This window comes from Triturus cristatus, chromosome 5_2, assembly GCF_964204655.1.
Source record: "Triturus cristatus chromosome 5_2, aTriCri1.1, whole genome shotgun sequence".
NCBI classification, from domain to species: domain Eukaryota; kingdom Metazoa; phylum Chordata; class Amphibia; order Caudata; family Salamandridae; genus Triturus; species Triturus cristatus.
Window position 1 is genome coordinate 765,477,292 of NC_140588.1, and position 26,609 is coordinate 765,503,900.

Here is a 26,609-nt window from a genome sequence, read left to right on the forward strand (position 1 = left end):
CCAGACTGAACTACCAAGCCAGGTCCTCCCTGGACAGGAAACAAGCATCCTGGCACCGGTTTCTGGGTATTACCCTTCATCAGCTAGGCTAGCTTGAATCAAGTGGCACAGGGAGCATGGGACCCACGTCTGGGCACACCCATCCCACTTAGGGTGAATAGTGCTATTCAAACAAACGATGCACGGAATGCTGGATAAATCATACATTCACCCCCGTCAAAAGATCTGGGTTAAATCCATCGTTCTTTTGCTCACCATGCCACAACAGTTTAGACCCAGCCATATGCAATTCGGTATTGACCGTTTGCCTCATGGGAACATCCAGACTGAACTGCCAAGCCAGGTCCTCCCTGGAACGGAAATAAGCATCCTGGGACCGGTTTCAGGGTATTACCCTTCATCAGCCAGGCTAAAAGCTTGACTCCAGTGGCACAGTGAGCAATGTACCCACTTCTGGGCATACCCATCCCACTTAGGGTGAAAAGTGCTACGCAAACAAATGATGGACGGAATGCTGAATAAATCATACATTAGCCCCAGTCAAGACATCTGGGTAAAATCCATTGTTCTTTTGCTCACCATGCCACCCCAGTTTAGACCCAGCCATATGCAAATCAGTCTTCACCCTGTGCCTCATGGGAACAGTCCAGACCGAACTGCCAAGCCAGGTCCTCCCTGGACTGGAAACAAGCCTCCTGGCACCGGTTTCAGGGTATTACCCTTCATCAGCCAGGCTAGCCTGAATCCAGTGGCACAGTAAGCAAGGGACCCACGTCTGGGCACACCCATCCCACTTAGGGTGAAAAGTGCTATTCGAACAAATGATGGACGGAATGCTGAGAAATCATACATTCACCCAAAGTCAAAAGATCTGGGTTAAATCCATCGTTCTTTTGCTCACCATGCCACCCTAGTTTAGACCCAGCCATATGCAATTCATTACTGACCGTGTGCCTCATGGGAACATCCAGACCGAACTGCCAAGCCAGGTCCCACCTGGACCAGAAATAAACTTCCTGGGACCTGTTTCTGCGTATTACCCTTCATCAACCAGGCTAAAAGCTTGAATCCAGTGGCACAGTGAGCAATGGACCACGTCTGGGGATACCCATCCCACTTAGGTTGAAAAGTGCTATGCAAACAAATGTTGGACAGAATGCTGAAGGAATCATACATTCACCCCCAGGCAAGAGACCTGAGTTAAATCGATTGTTCTTTTGCTCACCATGCCACCCCAGCTTAGACCCAGCCTTATGCAAATCAGTCTTGACCCAGTGCCTCATGGGCACACTCCAGACTGAACTGCGAAGCAAGGTACTCCCTGGACTGAAAACAAGCATCCTGGGACCGTTTTTTGGGTATTACCCGCTATCAGCCTGACTAGATTGAATCCAGTGGCACAGTGAGCAAGGGACCCACCTCTCGGCATACCTATCCCATTTAGGGTGAAAAGTACTACGCAAAGAAATGATGGATGGAATGCTAAATAAATCATACATTCAACCCCAGTCCACAGATCTGGGTTAAATCCATTGTTCTTTTGCTCACCATGCCACCCCAGTTTAGACCAAGCCATATGCAAATCACTCTTGACCCTGTGCCTCATGGGAACAGTCGAGACAGAACTGCCAAGCCAGGTCCTTCCTGGACTGTAAACAAGCGTCCTGTGACCGGTTTATGGGTATTACCCTTCATCATCCAGGCTAGGTTGAATCCAGTGGCACAATGAGCAAGGTTCCCACGTCTGGGCATACCCATCCCACTTAGGGTGAAAAGTGCTACGCAAACAAATGATGGACGTAATACTGAATAAATCATACATTCACCCCAGTCAAAAGATCTGGGTTAAATCCATCGCTATTTTGCTCACCATGCCATCCCAGTTTAGACCCAGCCATTTGCAGTCAGTCTTGACTATGTGCCTCATGGGAACAGTCCAGCCGAACTGCCAAGCCATGTCGTCCCTGGACCAGAAACAAGCATCCTGGGACCGGTTTCTGGGTATTACCCTCCATCAGCCAGGCTAGCTTGAATCCAGTGGCACAGTGAGCAAGGGACCCACGTCTGGGCATACCCATTCCACTTTGTGTGAAAAGTGCTACACAAAAAATTGATGGACGGAATTCTGAATAAATTATACATTCACCCTCAGTCAAGAGATCCCGGTTAAATCCATTGTTCTTTTGCTCACCATGCCACCAAAGTTTAGACCCAGCCATATACAAATCAGTCTTGATCCTGTGCCTCATGGCAACAGTCCAGACAGAACTGCTAAGCCAGGTCCTCTCTAGACTGGAAACAAGGATCCTGGGACTGGTTTCTGGGTATTACCCTTCATCAGCCAGGCTAGCTTGAATCCAGTGGCACAGTGAGCAAGGGACCCACGTCTGGGCATACCCATCCCCCTTTGGGTAAAAAGTGCTACGCAAACAAATGATGGACGGAATGCTGAATAAATCATACATTCACCCCAGTCAAAAGATCTGGGTTAAATCCATCGTTATTTTGCTCACCATGCCATCCCAGTTTAGACCCAGCCATTTGAAGTCTGTCTTGACTATGTGCCTCATGGGAACAGTCCAGAACGAACTGCCAAGCCATGTCCTCCCTGGACCAGAAACAAGCATCCTGGGACCGGTTTCTGGGTATTACTCTCCATCAGCCAGGCTAGCTTCAATCCAGTGGCACAGTGAGCAAGGGACCCACTTCTGGGCATACCTATTCCACTTCGTGTGAAAAGTGCTACCCAAAAAATTGATGGATGGAATTCTGAATAAATTATACATTCACCCTCCGTCAAGAGATCCGGGTTAAATTCATCGTTCTTTTGCTCACCATGCCACCCCAGTTTAGACCCAGCCATATGCAAATCAGTCTTGACCCTGTGCCTCATGGCAACAGTCCAGACAGAACTGCCAAGCCAGGTCCTCTCTGGATTGGAAACAAGGATCCTGGGACTGGTTTCTGGGTATTACCCTTCATCAGCCAGGCTAGCTTGAATCCAGTGGCACAGTGAGCAAGGGACCCAAGTCTGGGCATACCCATCCCACTTTGGGTGAAAAGTGCTACGCAAACAAATGATGAACGGAATGCTGAATAAATCATACTTTCACCCCCAGTCAAGAGATCTGGTTTAAATCCATTGTTCTTTTGCTCACTATGCCACCCCAGTTTAGAGCTAGCCATTTGCATATCAGTCTTGACCGCGTGCCTCATGGGAACAGTCCAGACCGAACTGCCAAGCCAGGTCCTCCCTGGATGGGAAACAAGCCTCCTGGGATCCGTTTCTGGGTATTACCCTTCATCAGTCATGCTAGCTTGAATCCAGTGGCACAGTGAGCAAGGGACCCACTTCTGGGCATACCCATCCCACTTAGGGTAAAAAGTGCTACGCAAACAAATGATGGAGGGAATGCTGAATAAATCATACATTCACCCTAGTCAAAAGATCTGGGTTAAATCCATTGTTATTTTGCTCACCATGCCACCCCAGTTTTGATCCAGCCATATGCAAATCAGTCTTGACCATGTGCCTCATGGAAACAGTCCAGACTGAACTGCTAATCCATGTCCTCCCTGGATCCGAAAGAAGCATCCTGGGACCGGATTCTGGGTATTATCCTTCATCAGAAAGGCTAACTTGATTCCAGTGGCACTGTGAGCAAGGGACCCACATCTGGGCATACCCATCCCACTTCAGGTGAAAAGTGCTACATAAAAAATTGATGGCCGGAATGCTGAATAAATCATACATTCACCCCCAGTCAAGAGATCCGAGTTAAATCCATTGTTCTTTTGCTCACCATGCCACCCCAGTTTAGACCCAGTCATATGCAAATCAGTGTCTTGACCCTGTGCCTCATGGGAACAGTCCAGACCGAACTGCTAAACCAGGTCCTCTCTGGACTGGAAACAAGCATCCTAGGGCTGGTTTTTGGGTATTACCCTTCATCAGCCAGGCTAGATGGAATCCAGTGGCAAAGTGAGCAAGGGACCCATGTCTGGGCATACCCATCCCACTAAATGTGAAAAGTGCTACGCAAACAAATGATGGACGGAATGCTGAAAAAATCATACATACACCCCCAGTCAAGAGATCTGGGTTAAATCCATTGTTCTTTTGCTCACCATGCCATCCCAGTTTAGACCTAGCCATATGCATATCAGTCTTGACCGTGTGCCTCATGGGAGCAGTCAAGACTGAACTGCCAAACCAGGTCCTGCCTGGACCAGAAGCAAGCATCCTTGGATCGGTTTCTTGGTATTACCCTTCATCAGCGAGGCTAGCTTGCATCCAGTGGCACAGTGAGCAAGAGACCCACATCTGGGCATACCCATCCCACTTAGGGTGAAAAGTGCTACACAAACAAATGATGGATGGAATGCTGAATAAATCATACATTCACCCCCAGTCAAGAGATCTCTGTTAAATCCATCGTTCTTTTGCTCACCATGCCACCCCAGTTTAGACCTAGCCATTTGCATATCAGTCTTCACCGTGTGCCTCATGGGAACAGCCCAGACCGATCTGCCAAGCCAGGTCCTACATGAATGGGAAACAAGCATCCTGGGACCCGTTTCTGGGTATTACCCTTCATCGGTCAGCCTAGCTTGAATCCAGTGGCACAGTGAGCAAGGGACCCACTTCTGGGCATACCCATCCCACTTAGGGTGAAAGTGCTACGCAAACAAATGATGGATGGAATGCTGAATTAATTATACATTCTCCCCCACTCAAGAGATCTGGGTTAAATCTATCGTTATTTTGCTCACCATGCCACCCCAGTTTACACCCAGCCATATAGAAATCAGTCTTGACCCTGTGCCTCATGGGAACAGTCCAGACTGAACTGCCAAGCCAGGTCCTCCCTGGACTGGAAACAAGCATCCTGGGACCGGTTTCTGGGTATTACCCTTCATCAGCCGGGTTTGCTTGAATCCAGTGGCACAATGATCAAGGTTTCCACATCTGGGCATACCCTTCCCACTTAGGGTAAAACGTGCTATGCAAACAAATGATGGAGGTAATGCTGAATAAATCATACATTCACCCCAGTCAAAAGATCTGGGTTAAATCCATTGTTATTTTGCTCACCATGCCACCCCAGTTTTAATCCAGCCATATGCAAATCAGTCTTGACCATGTGCCTCATGGCAACAGTCCAGACTGAACTGCTAAGCCATGTCCTCCCTGGATCAGAAAGAAGCATCCTGGGACCGGATTCTGGGTATTATCCTTCATCAGAAAGGCTAGATTGAATCCATTTGCACAGTGAGCAAGGGACCCACATCTGGGCATACCCATCCTACTTCAGGTGAAAAGTGCTATCTATCGTTCTTTTGCTCACCATGCCACCACAGTTTAGATACAGCCATATCAATCAATTAATCAATCAATCAAACAACATTTGTAGAGCGCACTACATACCCGTGATGGTCGCAAGGCGCTGGGGCGGGCGCTACTGATCGAACAGCCAGGTCTTCAGTAGCCTCCTGAAGGTCAGCAGCTCTTGGGTCTGTCGTAGGTTCAGTGGGAGGGTGTTCCAGGTCTTGGCGGCGAGGTGGGAGAATGACCTCCCACCGGTGGTTGTTCTTCGGATGCGCAGGACGGTGGCGAGTGTAATGTCGCCGGAGCGGAGCTGGTGGTTGGGGGTGCAGAAGGAAAGTTGATTGTTGAGGTATGCTGGGCCAGTCTTGTGGAGTGCCTTGTGTGCGTGGGTGAGGAGCTTGATGGTGATCCTCTTGTTGACGGGCAGCCAGTACAGGTTTCTCAGGTGGGGCTGATGTGGCCATGGCGTGGTACATCGAGGATCAGTCGTGCCGAGGCGTTTTGGATGCGTTGCAGTCGTTTGATGAGCTTGGTCGGGGCTCCCGCGTAGAGGGCGTTTCTGTAGTCGAGTCTGCTGCTGACAAGGGCCTGGGTGACTGTTCTTCTGGTATCTGTCGGGATCCACCAGTAGATTAGGCCTGGGCAAAAATTTCGTTCCGTTTGCGGAAATTGCGATAATTTGACATTTTCGCGTTCCGCAGAGAGCGCGAAAATGTCAAAATTTCCGCTTTTCGCAGCTTGGCGATAATTTGTTTCTTCCTCGCGCTGTAAAATAATACATTCTCGCGCGCGCGTGATCGTCTTACCTGAATCCCTGCGTTCGCCGACAAGTTTTCTTGATCCGGTCGCGTTCTCCATGAGATGTTGGATTGTTTTAAGCCATTTGCGCTGTCTCACGACAGTTCGCTCCCGCAGTGACGTCATGCGTCTCGCGATCACGTCTTTCTTCTCGCGATCATGCACCGCGAGACAACTCAAACCAAGATGGCCACGCCCGCGAGCAACCACATGGGTAAGTTGGCGACCCGCAACCATGCAGAAAATCTCGCAAACATGCAGGAAAAAAAATTCCGCATCTTCGTGATATTTCCGCTTGTTTGCGATAATTTTAAACATTTTCGCGATAATTTGCAAAAGTGGATTTCGCAAATTCCGCCCACCGCTACTGTAGATCTTGCGGAGCATGCGGAGGGTGTTGAAGCAGGAGGAGGAGATGCTGTGGACTTGCTTGGTCATGGAGAGCGTTGAGTCGAGGATGATTCTCAGGTTGCGTCGGTGGGTGTCGGGGCTGTCCCCAGTGCCGTCGGCCTCCAGGAGTCGTCCCAGGCTGAAGGGTTGGAGCCGAGGATGAGGGCCTCCATTTTGTCCGAGTTCAGCGTCAGTCGGCTGGTCTACTTAGGGTGAAAAGTGCTAAGCAAACAAATGATGGACGGGATGCTGAATTAATCATGCATTCACCCCCAGTCAAGAGATCTGGGTTAAACCCATTGTTCTTTTGCTCACCACGCCACCCCAGTTTAGACCCAGCCATATGCATATCAGTCTTGACCGTGTGCCTCATGGGAGCAGTCAAGACTGAACTGCCAAACCAGGTCCTGCCTGGACCAGAAGCAAGCATCCTTGGATCGGTTTCTGGGTATTACCCTTCATCAGCGAGGCTAGCTTGCATCCAGTGGCACAGTGAGCAAGAGACCCACATCTGGGCATACCCATCCCACTTAGGGTGAAAAGTGCTACACAAACAAATGATGGACGGAATGCTGAATAAATCATACATTCACCCCCAGTCAAGAGATCTCTGTTAAATCTATTGTTCTTTTGCTCACCATGCCACCCCAGTTTAGACCTAGCCATTTGCATATCAGTCTTGACCGTGTGCCTCATGGGAACAGTCCAGACCGATCTGCCAAGCCAGGTCCTACCTGGATGGGAAACAAGCATCCTGGGACCCGTTTCTGGGTATTACCCTTCATCGGTCAGCCTAGCTGGAATCCAGTAGCACAGTGAGCAAGGGACCCACTTCTGGGCATACCCATCCCACTTAGGGTGAAAGTGCTACGCAAACAAATGATGGATGTAATGCTGAATTAATCATACATTCTCCCCCACTCAAGAGATCTGGGTTAAATCTATCGTTATTTTGCTCACCATGCCACCCCAGTTTAGACCCAGCCATATAGAAATCAGTCTTGACCCTGTGCCTCATGGGAACAGTCCAGACCGAACTTCCAAGCCAGGTCCTCCCTGGACTGGAAACAACCATCCTGGGACCGGTTTCTGGGTATTATCCTTCATCAGAAAGGCTAGCTTGAATCCAGTGGCACAATGAGCAAGGTTCCCACGTCTGGGCATACCCTTCCCACTTAGGGTAAAACGTGCTATGCAAACAAATGATGGAGGGAATGCTGAATAAATCATACATTCACCCCAGTCAAAAGATCTGGGTTAAATCCATTGTTATTTTGCTCACCATGCCACCCCAGTTTTAATCCAGCCATATGCAAATCAGTCTTGACCATGTGCCTCATGGAAACAGTCCAGACTGAACTGCTAAGCCATGTCCTCCCTGGATCAGAAAGAAGCATCCTGGGACCGGATTCTGGGTATTATCCTTCATCAGAAAGGCAGCTTGAATCCAGTGGCACAGTGAGCAAGGGACCCACATCTGGGCATACCCATCCCACTTCAGGTGAAAAGTGCCATCTATCGTTCTTTTGCTCACCATGCCTCCACAGTTTAGATACAGCCATATCAATCAATCAAAAAACATTTGTAGAGCGCACTACATACCCGTGATGGTCGCACAGCGCTGGGGCGGGCGCTACTGATCGAACAGCCAGGTCTTCAGTAGCCTTCTGAAGGTCAGCAGCTCTTGGGTCTGTCGTAGGTTTAGTGGGAGGGTGTTCCAGGTCTTAGCGGCGAGGTGGGAGAATGACCTCCCACCCGTGGTTGTTCTTCGGATGCGCAGGACGGTGGCGAGTGTGAGGTCGCCGGAGCGGAGCTGGTGGTTGGGGGTGCAGAAGGAAAGTTGATTGTTGAGGTATGCTGGGCCGGTCTTGTGGAGTGCCTTGTGTGCGTGGGTGATGAGCTTGATGGTGATCCTCTTGTTGACGGGCAGCCAGTACAGGTTTCTCAGATGGGGGTGATGTGGCCATAGCGTGGTACATCGAGGATCAGTCGTGCCGAGGCGTTTTGGATGCGTTGCAGTCGTTTGATGAGCTTGGTCGGGGCTCCCGCGTAGAGGGCGTTTCTGTAGTCGAGTCTGCTGCTGACGAGGGCCTGGGTGACTGTTCTTCTGGTATCTGTCGGGATCCACCAGTAGATTAGGCCTGGGCAAAAATGTCTTTCCGTTTGCGGAAATTGCGATAATTTGACATTTTCGCGTTCCGCGGAGAGCGCGAAAATGTCAAAATTTCCGCTTTCCGCAGCTTGGCGATAATTTGTTTCTTGCTCGCGCTGTAAAATAATACATTCTCGCGCGCGCGTGATCGCCTTACCTGAATCCCTGCGTTGGCCGACAAGTTTTCTTGATCCGGTCGCGTTCTCCATGAGATGTTGGATTGTTTTAAGCCATTTGCGCTGTCTCGCGACAGTTCGCGCCCGCAGTGACGTCATGCGTCGCGCGATCACGTCTTTCTTCTCGCGATCATGCACCGCGAGACAACTCAAAACAAGATGGCCGCACCCGCGAGCAACCATATGGGTAAGTTGGCGACCCGCAACCATGCAGAAAATCTCGCGAACATGCGGGAAAAACAATTTCGCATCTTCGCGATATTTCCGCTTGTTTGCGATAATTTTAAACATTTTCGTGATAATTTGCGAAAGTGGATTTCGCAAATTCCGCCCACCGCTACTGTAGATCTTGCGGAGCATGCGGAGGGTGTTGAAGCAGGAGGAGGAGATGCTGTGGACTTGCTTGGTCATGGAGAGCGTTGAGTCGAGGATGATTCCCAGGTTGCGTCGGTGGGTGTCGGGGCTGTCCCCAGTGCCGTCGGCCTCCAGGAGTCGTCCCAGGCTGAAGGGTTGGAGCCGAGGATGAGGGCCTCCATTTTGTCCGAGTTCAGCATCAGTCGGCTGGTCTACTTAGGGTGAAAAGTGCTAAGCAAACAAATGATGGACGGGATGCTGAATAAATCATACATTCACCCCCAGTCAAGAGATCTGGGTTAAACCCATTGTTCTTTTGCTCACCACGCCACCCCAGTTTAGACCCAGCCATATGCAAATCAGTCTTGACCCTGTTCCTCATGGGAACAGTCCAGACCGAACTGCCAAGCCAGGCCTAGCACTAGCAGCATTTGATTTACAGTCCCTAGGTATATGTAGTAAGGTGTAGTGCAATTTTACCATGTGTTAAACGGAGGGCACAAGCACTTTATCACTGGGTAGCACAGGTAAATTGTACAGAGTTCTAATGCAAACAAAAAGGATTTCAGCATAACAAAGGTGTGAAGGCAAAACGTTTGGGAGAATACCACACCAAGGATGTCAGATTTAACATCTGTTAGAAACTGGGTCTGTAGTTTGCAGAGATATGCACACAGTCCAAGTAGGGACCACATTCCTAATCAGGATAAGTCAGTTACACATCATAAATTATCCGGACACTCACCGTATTGTAGCTTGGCACTGACCAGGCAGGCCTAACTTAGAATGCAGTGTGTATAGTATTTGTGCAAGAAAACACACAGTAATACAATAGAAACAGCACAAAGGGACTCCACAGCACGCTAGAGAAATATATTTGGTTTTTAAAAATAAAACAAGACCAAAATGACAAAAATCCAACAAGTAGTAGTTGAGATATGAATGTTTAAATATTAAAAGTAAAAATAGCTCTTAGAAGCATTACGTGCCTATGGGGGATATCTGGTCACGCTGGCCGGGGCAAAGTCAAGGGATCAGGCTGACCTCAGTGGAGTGCAGGCCAGATAAAACAACCACGCAAGGCTCGCTGAACAAAGTACCTTGATCCTCTTCACAACAGCGAGATGCGGGATGCAGCCAAGTGATGCGTCGGTGTTGATCCTGCAGTTGAGGTGAGGCATAGATTTTCTTCATGTAGTGGTGGTGATGTGCCAGTTCCAAAGATGATGAACTGAACTGAGGAGAGTTGGTTCCGTAAACTATGTTGCGAGGGGAGGCGTTGATCTTCCCACACTGCAGTAGTGGCAATGCGTTGGTTCCAATATGTCGGTCTTTAAGGTAATGCACCAATTCCGACTGTGATGCATTGATTCTGGTCCCGCAATAGGGTTGATGCACCAGTTCTGCTACACACAGACTGGAGATGCATCAATTTCACTGAAACAAGCACCTTGGTCCACTTCCAATTGACCAGGTAAAGGTCAGGTGATGAGACTTTAATATCCTTGAGTCTCAAGTAACAGGTTGCAAGCCAAAAACCCTTTGAGACCACTCAGGGTTCAAGACAGAGTCGAGCTCTCCCTCAGCAGGGTCAGAGAGCAGTAGGCAGTAGGGCAGCACAGCAGAAAAGCAGCTCTTCCAGTGCAGTAGTCCAGCAGAGTGACAGTCCTTGTAGCAACACAGCAGTTCTTCTGACAGTGGTTCTGTGCAGGTCCAGAAGTGTCTGATTTGGTAGGGACAGAAACCCAGTACTTATACCCAATTGTGCCTTTCAAATTGGTGGTGACTTCAAAGAAGGGTCTTTAAAGTGCACAGAGGTCTTTTCTTCCTAACACCGGCACCAAATCAATATAAATGGTGTAATCAGTCCTTTGTGTGGGGTCTGCCTATTTAGGTGTATGTCGCCTCTCCTCCCTCCCATTCTGCCCATAATAAGCCATTAGAATGCAGATGAGCGGTGGCGCACGGTACACACACCTAACCTTTTTTTGTGTATGGCTGTCACCCACCCCAGATGAGTCTTGGAGACAAGCTGCAGGCACACAGAGCTTTAAGAGCAGAGAAATGCCAAATTTCAAAAAAGTTCGAAAACAGAAGGGGGGGGGGGGGTTGGGCCAATTTTTTGTTAGCAAGGCTAGGCCACTGAATAATTGTGAAACAATAAAGAAAATGACTCTACTGACATCAATTCTTGACAAGAAATTATTTGTAATAATGTGGTCATGTAACTTAATCAGCGTGCTCACGTTTTATTTTTCACTAATTGTTCAAAACACATTTATTTTGATCATTTTTGAGATACTGCGATAAACATCTAAACATCAAAGACAAATCACATCAGCAAATGGTGGAATTCATTGACCCAAGGTAGATTCTAAAACAAAGTGAATTGTTTTACAAAACAATACAAAAAATATAAACAACAACTTATACAATAAAAACTGAAAAATACATCAATATTCCCCAAATCTAACATTTTACAGAACCAACAGACTTCAATTGATTGAACTAATAATCTGGGCTCCCTATGAAAACATATGCACCAGTGGTTTGATCATACCACTTTACTTAGTGGCTTGAAAAGAGAAGGAAATTTAAACAAGTCTCTTAAATTACACAAAAGGGATCCCTATAAGCCAGAACATTGTTTTGAAGGAGGAGTTCCGGGTGATTTGATAATTGTTGAAGCGTTTTGAACCCTAGTAGTCTTGTCAAGACATCTAACTATAGGACATCCTTTTTTCTTGCATTTCACCATCGCTGGCTAGATTCTACTCGATGTAAAAAAGGGGACTTAGTCCTATGTAAAATATTTGCTGTTTTTTTTCAAGAAACCAGTAGCTTTAACAATTCATATTGCTGACTGAAGTTAGAATCCTTATTCCGAGAATGCAACTACTCTTTTCATTCGAGTGAATCCTTCTTTTCCTTTCTGCATCCGTAGTGATCACGCCATCACAAGATCCGTTTCTTTGCTGTTTTACGACTTTTTAAAAGTTGCATTTCTAAAATAGTAATGTTAAATCCAACTTTACCAGTAAAGAGGATTTATCATTACCATTCCAATGAGGTAAGACATGACGGAGCTACTCCTCCTCAATCAGGTATTACAGCTTAAATGTGTAATAGGAATTCCCGATGTTAACATATGAGAGGGGTAGGCCTTACAGTAATGAAAAACGAATTTGGGTGTTTTCACTACCAGGACATGCAGAAATTAAAAGTACATGTCCTACCTTTTACGTATTCAGCACCCTGCCCTATGTGCTTCCTAGGGCCTACCTTAGGGGTGACATATGTAATAAAAGGGGAGTTTAAACCTTCGTAAGGGGTTTAAAATGCCAAGTCGACATGGCAGTGTAAACTGTGCATGCAGGCTTTCCAGTGGCAGGCCTGAAACGTGTTTAAGGCCTACCTGAATGGGTGGCACAAGCAGTGCTGCAGTCCCACTAGTAGCATTTGATTTACAGGCCCTGGGCACATAAAGTGCACTGCACTAAGGACTTAGAGGTGAGCTAAATATGACAAACAGGCTGATCTATCAATAAAACCATGTTTAGAGAAGAGAGTACATGCACTTTAGCACTGGATAGCAGTGGAAAAGTGCTCAGAGTCCTAAAGCTAACAAAAACGAGGTCAGGAAAAGAGGAGGAGGAAGGCAAAAGGTTTGGGGTGATGAACGCATAGTTCTCGAGTCAAACACTGTTCTGTGTAACCTATTTAAAATTGTCTCTCTTCACCTTGGGGCAGTAAGCATGCCTTGTATGTCATGCCCAGCAAGTCCAGGATTAATAAGAGCAACACTTGGAAGAACATATAAAGGTGATGTTGAGTAAACAGTCCAAACTGGGTTCATGTGGCACACATTAAATGAAGATCACAAGATGCTGTAGCACTAGGACAGGCCATGTAATAATGTGATGCGCATCAGCTGTTGAGGGCGGACTATGCCTTCTCATTTTCCATCATAAAAAATGCAGCTCCAAGGTTGGATAAAATACCAGCTATGATTTCACTTTTTTCCCGATCTTGTGGGCTTATTCATGTTGTGTATTTCACATGCTCCCTTGTCATCCATTACACCTCCTGCTAGTACAGATCTTCATAGCTAACAGCCTTCTGTAAGTAATGGAAAGAGATGTTTGATAGACATGATCCTCTTGGAATCCATAGTAAATGTAATTTTTGGCTGCAATAGATGTGAGTTTCGCACCTAATGCAGAGGACTGACTAAGCCTCTCATGCTTCTGATGTTGAATACCGTACTCTAAAACGATGAATGAAAGTAACACCTATGTCTCCAAACCTCTACATCATATCTGAATCCTCTTCATAGACTTTACTAAGTGTTTTTCTGTTAAGTGAGAAACCTTTTGAACTGACCTCGCCTGGTGGTTGTTCCCATCGGACCCTTCCGCAGCTCTGTAAGCTGCGCTACATCTCGCCGGACCCGCTGCGCTGGTCCTGCTTCGAGGAGGAGACCAGAGGGTGCCCCGGACTTCGTGCTGACACCTGGAGGACTGCTGGGGCGTGCTGAGGGACACTAGCAGGGCTGCGAGCAGAGTTGCAGGGACTTCATTTCCCAGGAGTCCCTGCCTGGCCAACCTGCCACACCTGGCCCGCTCTCCCTGCTTGTCGCGCCCCCGCACTCCCAGTGTGATTAAAGCTCTTCCGTTCCTTTCCCCGGCGGGAAACCTTTTGAACTGACCTCGCCTGGTGGTTGTTCCCATCGGACCCTTCCGCAGCTCTGTAAGCTGCGCTACATCTCGCCGGACCCGCTGTGCGGGTCCCGCTTCGAGGAGGAGACCAGAGGGTGCCCCGGACTTCGTGCTGACACCTGGAGGACTGCTGGGGTGTGTTGAGGGACACTAGCAGGGCTGCGAGCAGAGTTGCAGGGACTCCATTTCTCAGGAGTCCCTGCCTGGCCAACCTGCCACACCTGGCCCGCTCTACCTGCTTGTCACGCCCCCTTGTGTATTTAGCAGTAATAGCCTGCCGTTGCGCGGGAGCGCGCGGGAGCGTCCCGGGAGAAGCCCGGGACAACGGCGGGACCATCTGTGGCTGTCCGTGGTCGGCCGAGGTTGGGTTGGGCCACCCCCCCCCCCTGCTCTTTTATATTTTTTTGGTCATATCGTTGTGTCAACATCACCCTGTTGTTGTAACCATGCCTTTACGTTCTGGAAAGGAACGCACTGTACAGCTGCAGACTACCAAGGGGGTAGTTTCTGGCCCCTTATACGCCTTTATCACCAGGGCTACAGGTATTCTTGCAAAAGAGATAGCCATGGTCGAAAAACGGTTTTCATTAGATCTGGTTAGTGGGAAACGCTCTTCATTAGGAAAATTGGCCACAATACCCAGCCCTGATGCACTGGCCCCGAGTACGAGCAACCACTTGGTCGAAGCCGCGGTGGATGTGCACCGTGAGGTGGAGGGGGAAGGTCTTTCTTTGACTTCTTCAGAGAGTGATTCAAACCCTGACGACACACAAGGCAGAGGGGACGAGGGCAGTGTGCTCCTGGCCAGTCAATCTCAGTCGGACTCATCCATGGATGAGGACTCTCTGAGAAATGTACCCCGCAAAAGGAAAAGATGCAAGGGCCACCAGAGGGGGGGTGTTACTAAGATCCAAAGACCTAATGCCCCAGCCCAGCCCACCATCCTAATCCCCGAAGTCATCCCCACCTCACACCCTGTCTTGGTTTTAAATGATCCCCTGTGCCCTCCCCATATCCCCTTTGGGTCCTCGGACCCATGTCCTACCTGTTATAGTAGTGATGATAGCCTGCTGGCCAAAATGGAAGCTTTGTTTAAAACTCTTTTACTTCCCGTACTTGAAAGAACACGTTTGATGAACTTAAAATTGGATGCAATTGAGACTCTTGTAAACACCAATACTGGCTTTTTGAAAAAGATAGTTAACCCTCAAAATGCCTTGGGGAATCCTAGTTCTTCGAGTAACTCCAAAGGCCAGAGAAATGTAACCATAGTTAAACTTCCATCCTCAGCATCTGCTAGACCAGTATCCACTAAGCCTGATCTTAACAAAAACAAGGGCTCAGTGGCAGGGGGGAGCTCTGGGAATAATGATTGTACGCCTGTACCAGCTACTTTGCTACAGGTGCCAAAGAAGGCTTTTTTTTTTATTTAACCAACAATGCCAGCCGAACATCCCTACACCTCCTGTGGCTACTCGGGTACAAGATAATGCGAGTGGTGTTCCGAGTACATCATCACAGCCCAAAATAAGTAATGGAGTAAAGGGGAGCAGATCCATCAACCCCCCTATTCCTCTTGTGAAAGCAAATAAACGGGCACCCCGCTGTACAGACCTACCTTCAGAAGCCACCCCATACACAATAGTTCAAACAGGTGTTGCCCCACTTAGGGAGGGTTCAAATGAATCATATGGGGACCTCAGAAACAAAGTTGTATTCTGGCTAAATAAAAACCGCCCTCTTCCCCCCTCCTCCTCGACTGAAATATTGTTTGTGAGAAGAGTTGAATGGGTGGGCCACTGTACCAAGGACCTAGAGGGGGACTGCATCATTATATCCTTTAAGGATCCCTGGGTGGTAGATTTCCTGCGTAGGGAAGCAAGGTTTGGGAGGTTGGGTGATGTGCAGACCCTGGGCCTTGGGTATTTTTATCCCAAACGATCCTGCGAGTTCCCCTCTAGTCATACCTTCCCTAGAAGACCTGTTAGGAGATATCTTGCTGATAGAACACCTTACATCCCGCAGTACCCTTTATTGTCTAATCGCTACAAACCCCTCTCTGGCCTGGAGTGTATCGATTGACTTCGCCCGGTAGCTGGCAGTGGGAGTGTTCTGGGTAACCAAGTGGGTGGGGCTGACAGTCTGTACTGAGGTATCTATCCAGGGGGGTGTCATCATGGAGAAGGAGAAGGTGGTGGACTCTGCATATCATCATCAAGATGACAACATGGTGGAGGGTTCCCAATTTAATATAGTCTCATCTTTGGGAGTGGATCATTGTAGCAAGCATAGCAGAACAACATCCACTCAAATTAGCATCATGGAATGTAGCAGGGCTGAAGGGGCGTATGGCTTCAGAGGACTGGCTGGATTTTATTGATACTTTTGATATCCTACTGTTCCAGGAGAGCTGGGCCCCTGATCCAATTCATAGGGCCGGGTTCCTACATTTTATTAAACCAGCAATAAGGGGCAATAAAGGTCGAGCATCGGGGGGGTTAGTGATCTGGGTTAAACAGTCCATTGGCTACCGACCAATGGAAATTGTTCTGGATAACCCGGACCTCTTGGGAATTAGATTAAGTAAGGATAACTGCCAGGACATTGTAGTCGTTAACATCTATACACGTGGTCAACCTGGAGGGCGCAGTCCTAGTATCCTAGATGTGTTAGACTCTTACCTTGAAGGGATAGGGAGAGACAAGTTACTCGTCCTAGCAGGGGACCTCAACTGCACCTTTGAGCCTCTTTATAATGCGTGGGAGGACCTGGGGTTTGAGGAGGACACTGTCTGGAATATCACAATGCTGTCTTTGAATAATATTAAAAGAGGCTCTGAGGCAGCCTTACACTGGATGGGGTTGTGTCTGGACTGGGGTTTGAGGGCAACCAATGGTCGTACGCCCGCTGATAAGGACGGCAAACCCACTTTTGACAATGGGGTGAGGAAAAGTAGAATAGATTACATCTTGTTAAAAATGGAATATTGGTCACTCTTGGATGATATGGAAGTTGTGTCTCGCCCTGAAAGTGACCACAACCCTTTGTCATTAAGCATGAGACTCCCAGGTGGATTCGGCAGGTCTATAACTGCTGTTCATCTAACAGGTGATGCTATCTTGACAAACGATAGAAGAAGGCTCAGATGGTCGAGGGTGGTGGAGGATCTGACCTCTTTAGATAGTATAATGAAGGTAGTCTCGTCGACTTTGAGCGACATTTCGATTCTCACCCCCACCATGGATGTTAGTGATCAGATTTGTGATCTTCACGAACGGTGCTTTGCTAATCTTAAGGCCCTCTTAACCTTCCACCCACACAAGGCAAAGTAAAGGCATATGGATCCCGTGAGAAATGGTACAATAAAAACTGCAGGGAGGCACATAGTCGTTTAGTCAAAGCAGTGAAATCTAGGATTTCCAGCGATATAAAAGAGGCACGTTCAATGTACAAAAAAATTCAGTGGGAAGCGAAAAAGGAGTGGGATGACCTACATTGGTCTGACCTATTGGACGCCTGCACTTCTGGCAACCAGACCAAGTTCTGGGAAATCGTTAAGTGGGGCAGAAACCCCGATTCCCAAACTCCAGTTAATCATGTGTCTGCAGAAGCATGGGTTGATTTCTATTCTGGCCAGTTTATGGATCCTGATTTAGAAATCGACATTGAACTAACCAAGCAGGAAATTACCCTTACTCCTAACCAAGAGTTAAACTTCACGCCACTGGAAACTGAGTCTGCGCTCCACCTGGTCCAAAGGGGGAAGGCGCCAGGGATGGACTCCATCCCGGCTGATTTATTTAAAATCAATCCCCAACTCTGGGTTCCTTATATAACTACGGTAGCGAATGCTATTGCCAAGGGGGCCCGGATTCCCGTGTCCTGGAAGGGGGCTGAGATTCTCCCCATTTTTAAAAAGGGGACCGTTCAGTCCCGGGAAACTACCGTCCCATAAGTCTAATTGATTCACTTCAAAAGGTCATCGCAAGGATGGTCCTTGCCAGAGTTCAGGGGTGGATGGAGTTGGAGGGTATCCTGTCCCCCCTACAGGCCGGTTTCAGATCGGGTACCAGCACCATTGACCAGGTCTTCAGATTTTGTCTGATCTACTGGAAGGTGGTGCTGTTGGGCGGCGGGTCCATCTACGCAGCCTTTATAGATCTGAAATCGGCCTTCGATTTTGTGCCAAGGGCTAAACTCTGGACCGTTCTTAGAAATTTGGGACAGCCGTTAGAATTATTGGACATGATTGTAAGATTACATGAGGGAAATTTTGCTAGGGTGAGGTGGGGAGGCCAAGGGCAGGTGACGGATTGCTTCCCCGTAACACGTGGCGTCCGTCAGGGTTGTGTTCTGGCACCTACACTCTTTTTGTTGTTCATTGACCAGGTGGTCAAGTTCTTTGCTAAGACCCCCACTGATGCACCCTCTTTGGGCGGGACCAAGTTCCCTATGCTCATTTTTGCCGATGACACCTTACTTCTCTCAAAGACTCGTAGTGGTCTGCAAATCGCATTGACCCGATTTGAGGAGTTTTGTAATGTCAACGATTTAAAAATCAATGTGAGCAAAACCAAATTTATGGTTCTAACTAAAAGTCGCCCCATTAGGAGCTCAGTGAGCATGAATGGAGTCGGTTTGGAACAAGTTGAGGTTATGACCTATTTAGGAGTAACCTTGGACTACCGTCTCCGCTGGAAACCACAGGTTGACACATTACACTTAAAATTTGCTCGCCTTACTGGTTGTCTTCTGCAGGAGCAAAAAAGGTCCTTAACTAAACGTATCAAACCCGCACTTAAGATCTATGCCACCAAGGTAAGCTCCGCGATATTGTACGGGGCAGACCTCTGGGGGCATATGGACCTATCAACCCTGGTGAAAGTTCAAAATAAATTCTTGCGGAAACTGGTAGGACTCCCCCAATCAGCTCCAATCAAACCACTATGTCTGGATATGGGCTGCAACCCAATTAACGAAATGGCTCGATACAAGCTAGTAGCCCTGTGGAGACGTATCTGGACTTCCCCAGACTTATGCCTCTTTGCTAGGGAACTTGAGGAAGTAAGATCTATTTGGGGGTCTAGTAGTATACCCTGGCTTCGTGAAGTGAAATTGATCTTGGATGACATGGGTCTTAGTCAGCTGTGGGTTTCCCCGGGTTCAATCACCTTTCCTTCAAAACAGGAATTTAAAGCACTTTACTGGGCTTTTGTTCGCCAAGCATTAGTTATCGCCTCAGATTCTACTAGCTTAACGGGAAGGTTCTTGTCCCATAAATTGGACCCTTTCCTGGAGAATTACTGGGACGTTATAACTAAGACACTTGCCAAAAAGCTCTACCACCAGTTCCGAGTAGGGTCTCTGCCCTTAAGATCCTTCACCAAGAACTGGTCTAACCGAGCGAGTGATTTCTGCCCCTGGTGCATTGGTCACAAGGAGAGTGTTGGCCATCTCCTATTTGCATGTCCAGCTTATTATGCTCCAAGAAGCAAATGGATTAGGCCCATTTGCGGCCATCTTAAAGTCAGAGGGTGTGCTGAGGCTATATGGGTGCTTCGTACCAATACCTCTGAGGTGGTAGTTGTGGGCGTAGCCAAATTCCTGGGGTGGGCATGGGTGATTAGAGCAAGATATCTGCAGGCACCTTGATCTTGCTCTCGTTTTTTTAACTTCTCAACGGGTTTTTTCATGTATTAGGTCTTTATCATACTGTTTAATTCTATTTTTAACGTTGAAATGTTTTTTGAAATTTATGAAATTATAATTGTGATGGTTAAATTAACTATCTTATGTATGTCTAATTTCTATTGCTTTCAATTGTCTTTTATGATGTAAAAATCGAAATAAAGGGCCCGATTCACAGAACTAACTTAAGACAAAATCCTAAACTTACTACCATTTTGGTATTCACAGAAGGCACTTACTCATTTTGGTATTCACAGAAGGCACTTACTCATTTCGGTATTCACAGAAGTTAGGAGTCCTAACTTTAGGACTCCTAAATTCCTTCTGTGAATACCGAAAGTCTTAAAATTAGGATTTTTCTCAGTTTAGTAGTAGTATAGTTAGGACTCCTAACTTTAGGACTCCTAAATGCCTTCTGTGAATTCTGAAAGTCTTAACATTAGGATTTTTCTCAATTTAGTAGTAGTAAAGTTAGGACTCCTAACTTTAGGACTCCTAAATGCCTTCTGTGAATACCGAAAGCCTTAAAATCAGAATTTTTCTCAGTTTAGTAGTAGTAAAGTTTGGAGTCCTAACTTTAGGACTCCTAAACTGAGAAAAATCCTAATTTTAAGACTTTCGGTATTCACAGAAGGCATTTAGGAGTCCTAAAGTTAGGACTCCTAACTTCTGTGAATACCGAAGTGAGTAAGTGTCTTCTGTGAATACCAAAATGAGTAAGTGCCTTCTGTGAATACAAAAATGATAGTAAGTATAGGATTTTGTCTTAAGTTAGTTCTGTGAATCGGGCCCAAAGACTTTAAACCAGGAACCAGGAGACACCTCCACTGTGTCCTGTTAACACCATCATTGGGCATGGAATGCAAAGCAAAAATGGTTAAAATGCCCACAATCAGAAAGATATGATGATTTTGCACTGGTGTAGACCACCAGAGAAATGCAACACTGACAGCATGTGTGGCAGGGGTGCAGATACGGCACATACAGTAAACGCATCCTGAATTAGTGTCCAAAGGAATGATGAGTATGCCTCTGCCCCTAAACCTGTTCAATGTCTACCTTACGCAGCTGGTGGACATCATACAGCCCTTAGGCCAGAAGGTGATAACTTATGCAGATGACACCCAGCTCATATTTTCCTTTCAGGCAAAATATTCTGAGCTACAAGAGGCATTAGATACCCTCTAAAGCCAGGATGCTGGATTGATGAAGAGTAACTGTTTAATACCCAATTCAGATAAAACAGAACTATTGTTTTTTAAAGCTTCCCCCTCTATCTGGTCCAGTGCCTGGTGGTTGTGTGAGCTCGGGACCCCAGCATCTCCAGTGCATGTAGAGAAAAATCTTGGGAGAAAATGGACAAAGATCTCTCTTTCCAACCAGCAGGAAAGGCAGTAGCGGGATCCTGTTTCTCGTTGCTGACAAGTTTAAAGATCTTTAGAGTTGTTCCGGAAAACACCTTAAAGCTCATGATCCATACTGTGAGCCTTGATTATGCCAACATATTTTACTTAGGCCTCCCGGAATACCTGATTCAATGCCTTCAAGTTTAGCAGAATGCTGTGGCTAGACACCTTCTGAAGCTATTAAAACAGGAAGGGGCATATTATCAAGGACGGCGTTAAAAATATCGCCGGTTTAGTGGCAGAAAACTGCCTCTAAAGCGGCGATAATGGGCTTGATAATATGCCCTGTGTAGGAGAGTAGGATCTGCTTCACATGGGTACCCCCACTTTTTGCTGGTGTTTCACTGTTTTTTGACTTTAGTCTGGCTGTGGCCTGCTAATCAGGACCACAGCCTAGCTGCTTCCTCTCTAAAATGGTTTCCATGTACAATAGGTACATATCCAATTGAATTCTGGAGTGCCTTATAAGCCCCTAGTATATGGTATACTATGTACCTAGGGCATAGGTACATCAGAGGTCTACCAGGGGCTGCAGCATGTATTATGCCACCCCTGGGAAGCACTCCAAAATGACACCACAGGTCTGCTACTGCAACCTGGGTAAGGGTGTGCTTGCACCCCTTACTGAGGTATAGGCTACCTATATCACTACCTTATACAGACACATATAAACCTATAAGCCACTCCTATGGCAGGCCTTGACAATTGTGAAGGCAGAGGGCTTGTTTTTATGTGAGAGGGTGCCCAAGCATGAGCTGAGCCCCTCTGCAGCTTTCGGAAATACTTCCTTATGGCTGTTCTGTGATACATTAATACAATCTTCAGTGACTCAATGTTATAATATTCACACACTCAAGTTAAAAAGCAATTGACATTTATTGTATATGAAACATATTATACATCATAATTAAAAACACAATCTATTCTAGTCCCTACTTTGCGCTAATCTACGCAATGAATTTTATCAAAAAAACATTACCAAATTTAGAAGTGTACAGAAAATACCAGCGTAGTTATTTTGCCTTTGATTCAATCTGTAGGATATGGGGTGTAAGTAACACGAAGGACGCTTTATCCGCTACGGTCCTCAATAAACCTCTTCCTCGCGTCCCGGACCACAGATTGAATCAAAGGCGATAATGCGGGCAAAATATCTACGCTAATAACAAAGATTACGAAAAAGGTATAAAACGAGTCGGGACGATTATATCCCATGAAAAGAAGTAGTGCCTACTGATTTATAGTAGGCTGCATCAAAGAAAAGAGCAAGGAAAAACAGATCAGGACAGGAGTAAATCATTGAATATTGAGTGAGAAAACCCCTATCAATGGCCTTGAGAAAGATAGCGGCATAAAAGAAAGCCCATCGAAACGCGTCGACGCATAGGATATACACAATCCAGAGAAACGGATATCCACCTATAGAGATAAAGAGCTTTAACATCCCATAAGTGGTTCAATTTCAGTAGTGTTTTTTGATGTGTAATATATGACAGAGTGTAGTGTCTTTTTTATGGTGTGTTTTCTCTGTTATGCGGGTTCATAACGGGGCGGTTTTATTTTAAATAATTCTTTATATTTGACCGTTTCATGATTGTGTAAGGAATGAAATCTTATCCTATGGTTTTTTCTGTACACTTCTAAATTTGGTAATGTTTTTTTGATAAAATTCATTGCGTAGATTAGCACAAAGTAGGGACTAGAATAGATTGTGTTTTTAATTATGATGTATAATATGTTTCATATACAATAAATGTCAATTGCTTTTTAACTTGAGTGTGTGAATATCATAACATTGAGTCACTGAAGATTGTATTATTGTATATACATTCAAGGGACTGCTAGTAGACACTTGAAAGAGTATCCTATTCCCTTCAGTTTCACAAGGGGTCTCTCTCTACTTTCTCATATTTGTTCTGTGATACAGCCATACCATATACTCTTAAGTGCATTATAACCTCGCTGTAAATGCTAACTTTGGGATGGCTGCATCAAAACATGTCGTGTTTGGTGTCAAATGCTTTGAATACTACCCCCCCACCTGTTCTGGCGGCGGGGGTATCATTCCACCCTTCTAGAGGGAGAGACATGTTCACACTATCTAAACCCGGTTAAAACTTTCCAAAGCTCTGGTATCACAAAATGGATGCCACTGCCACAGACACAAGACTGGCCTCCTGCTGCTGGGGGAAACTCTGACAGGGGAGGTCTGGACAATAGGTTTCCTGTCACAGGGAGGTGTAACCACCTCCCCAGACAGGCTGATTCGTATTGGGGCAGGGTGGGTGCATTCAGTGAATGCTTTTGAGACACTGCCTGGGGCACACAAGGTGTCCCTGTGCATAGCCCAGTTCAAACCGGTTGCAGGGGCACTCAGCCCCTCCTCTGGCGCAAAACTGGACTAAGGGGAAGGGGTGTAACCACCCCCTCCCCAGGCCCACCCATAGGTGGAGCCTTAGAGTTTGTCCATCCACTAAACTTAGTATAAGTATAGGAACCCCGTCCCTAGGACTTTAGATTCCCCTGGACGAACCTCTGAAACATATATCCTGGACCTTCGACTTTCTATCACGACTAGAAGACGGAAGAAATCTCCCTTGGGGTCAAGGAGTGACTCCCCTGATTGACAGGCACCAAAGAAGCAACTGACCGGTCTGCATTGCTGAAGCTCCCGCCGGACACCGAAGTCTCTGCATCACCAGAGGTAGATTTCCAGACTTCCCTGAGGCTACCCTGAGTCCACAGCAAAGCTGAGGCCTATGGCTATTGTGGGTAACGTGGAACCGTGACCCCTGGAACTCATGAACTTTTGCAGCAACAACACCTTCCTGGTCATCCTCAAAGTTGTGCTTTGGGCTCAGAGTAGCCCCAGCCTTCAGCACCTCCTGCACTGAAGATTGTTGACCTCCACTCCACGAGTGACCTGTGGGCCAGCCCCAAGTGCAACCGCTTGAGGCTCCTTCGCGATCACTAGCCCGTTGGCTAGCAGGTCCCCACGAAGGCAACTCCACTTCTACTTGTGCTTTTCTGGTTGCTCCAGACTTGTGCTTACTTGGGCTAGGTGAGTCCATCAGACCTTGCAGGTCTGCACCGCAGTCCTTTCTCTGATTTCCTGAGACTTGCCGTTGCCAAGGCTTGTTGGGTCCTTTCTGGTCGCCGACACTGCAGCACTCGACAGACTTTGTGGCACAGCTCGAATCCAGCTTGTGGACTTCGTCAACGCCTCCTGGACCTCGTGGCTGAAGAGTCAAGACACTCGACAACTCACCTGAAGTACCCGAAATCTGTGGGCATTGGTCCATCTTGCCCTAGGTCACTGGCAAGTGACCCAGACTTTGTCCCCTCTGCTTTCAGGTTCCTTACATCCTAGATCCAGGCTTGTATCTCTCCGGACACTTCTCCTCTTCTCGGCAGCAGCAGTTCTTTGCAGGCTTCCATTGGAATCGACAACGCGACCCGACACCAAAAGACACCTATGCACCCGGCTTCCCTGGGTGAGGTAACTCAAGTACTCCGGTACTCTCGAGGGTGACAGCCCTAGAACTGTCTAAGTCCAAAAGGGTTTGGTCCTAGTTCGATTTTCAGTGTCCCTAATCTTTAAAATTCCAACCGCGACATTCCCCATAGAAAGTAATAGGAACCCGCGGTTGTGTTTCCACACTGCATACGGCTCCCGTGGGTCCCCGACGTCCCTACCTTGGGTGGTTCCTTGGGGTCCCAGCGATCCTAGAGGTGATAGGCACCTTGCCTATCTCAGTCGTGGTTCTTATACCACTATTTTGGTATATGGTTTGTTACGCCCCTAGGGCCCAAACGTGTATTTGTGCTTTTACTGATGCTTAAACACTTGTAACTGAAACACTTCGAACTCCAGTCTCATAAAGAGACTAGAGGGGTGTGATTTATCTTAAATACATATATTTTGAATATATACCTGGTGTGGTTGTCTTTTCATTTGATCATTCAAGAGATTATAGACTGGTAAAACAAGCTGCTTTACATTTCTTCAAGACTTAGCCTGAAGGCTGCTCTCCATAGCTACCACTAGGATAGCTTTCACATAAGGTTGTCTTTAACCTATCACCATACGGGGTTGTTTGGACTGATACAAGGTGCCCACTAGAACTAGTGGACAGCATATATCAGGCCACCATCTCACACCCTGGATAATTCCAATAGAAGCCCATGTTCACACCAGAACATGGGCTTCTATTGGAATTCTCCAGAGCATATAATCAAGCACATTATCGCCGCTTTAGCAGCAGTTTTCTGCCGCTAAACCGGCGATTATTTTTTACGCTGTTCTTGATTATATGCCCCGAAGTAGTTACCATTCATCTAAAGTCCCTTGAAAAGAAGAGGCAGGAAAGTCTTCTTATTTCTTTATTACCCACAAAACAGGAGCAACGAACAGCTAGACTCTCCAGGACCTTGACCACTGTTTTTTCTCCACGCCCTTCCGTTCTGGAACTCCACAGTAATGGAAGTTCCCTAAGGTCACGAGAGGCACATGGAGACAAGCAATAAAGATAAAGTGCGCCTTACAATACATTACATGTACAACCCAACACATCTTCCCCCTATACAGATGAAAAACAAAAGTGGAAACACAAATAAAAAAAACATAATACAAAGGCTCATAATAAAGAAACAACATTGCAAAGATAAACAAGATGCAGAACATACTAATGCATAATAACATAGTCATGAAACTTACTGGGTAACCTTGTTGCCCTGGAAGAAGGAACACGGGTATTGAAATCTTGACTTGTACCACCGTGGTTGGAGCCAGACACACAACGATTAGGTGTCAAAACATGAGATAACTTAGGAACAGAGATCTTGCTTTTGTTCCACCATCTTCTGTCCTCCAATTGTACAGCACTCTTGTTCACTCTTACAACAGACTTGGGATCAAAGAACTTGGATGTACTTTTGGGCAAAATCCGAGAACATTTGACCCTGACATGATCACCCACTTTTACATTCAGTTCCCTGGTGCTACGTTGAATGTACTTGTTTTGGGCTTCTACTCTTTTCTTGCCTTCTTCTTGTATCTTAGCTACTGGTAATTCAAACACACCCATACACTTCCTTAACAACTTTGAAGATGGAAGACGGCCCCTTAGTAAAATGAACAGGGAAACTTCAGTATCAGAATTGGGGGTGGTGCGTACGGCCCACAAAATGTTTTTAAGTTCATTTTTGCAATTTAAACTACTGGCTTTAGACAATTGTATGTTATCCTTGGTCACTCTGTTTTTTTTTTATTTTATTTTTTTTAAAAGTTTTATTGAGATTAGAAAAACCAAATAAGACAAAGGTTGCGGCTGTGCGAACAACAGAAAGCAAGTAAGGAGCAACATTGTGACATTTCCGGTTCTTAGATAAACAATACCACATCATCAATGCAACAGACAACAAGACCCCATCTACCAATCCATCATCAACATCTGTCCGACCTGAAACAGGGGAATCTCTGACCAAGGATCTATCTCTAGGGTTCCAAAGCCACCCCCCTCCCCTGCTCATGTCTCGGTCATGGGAAAACGCCATGTAGTAAACATCACCTGACCCCAGGAGCCAAATATCCCTGTG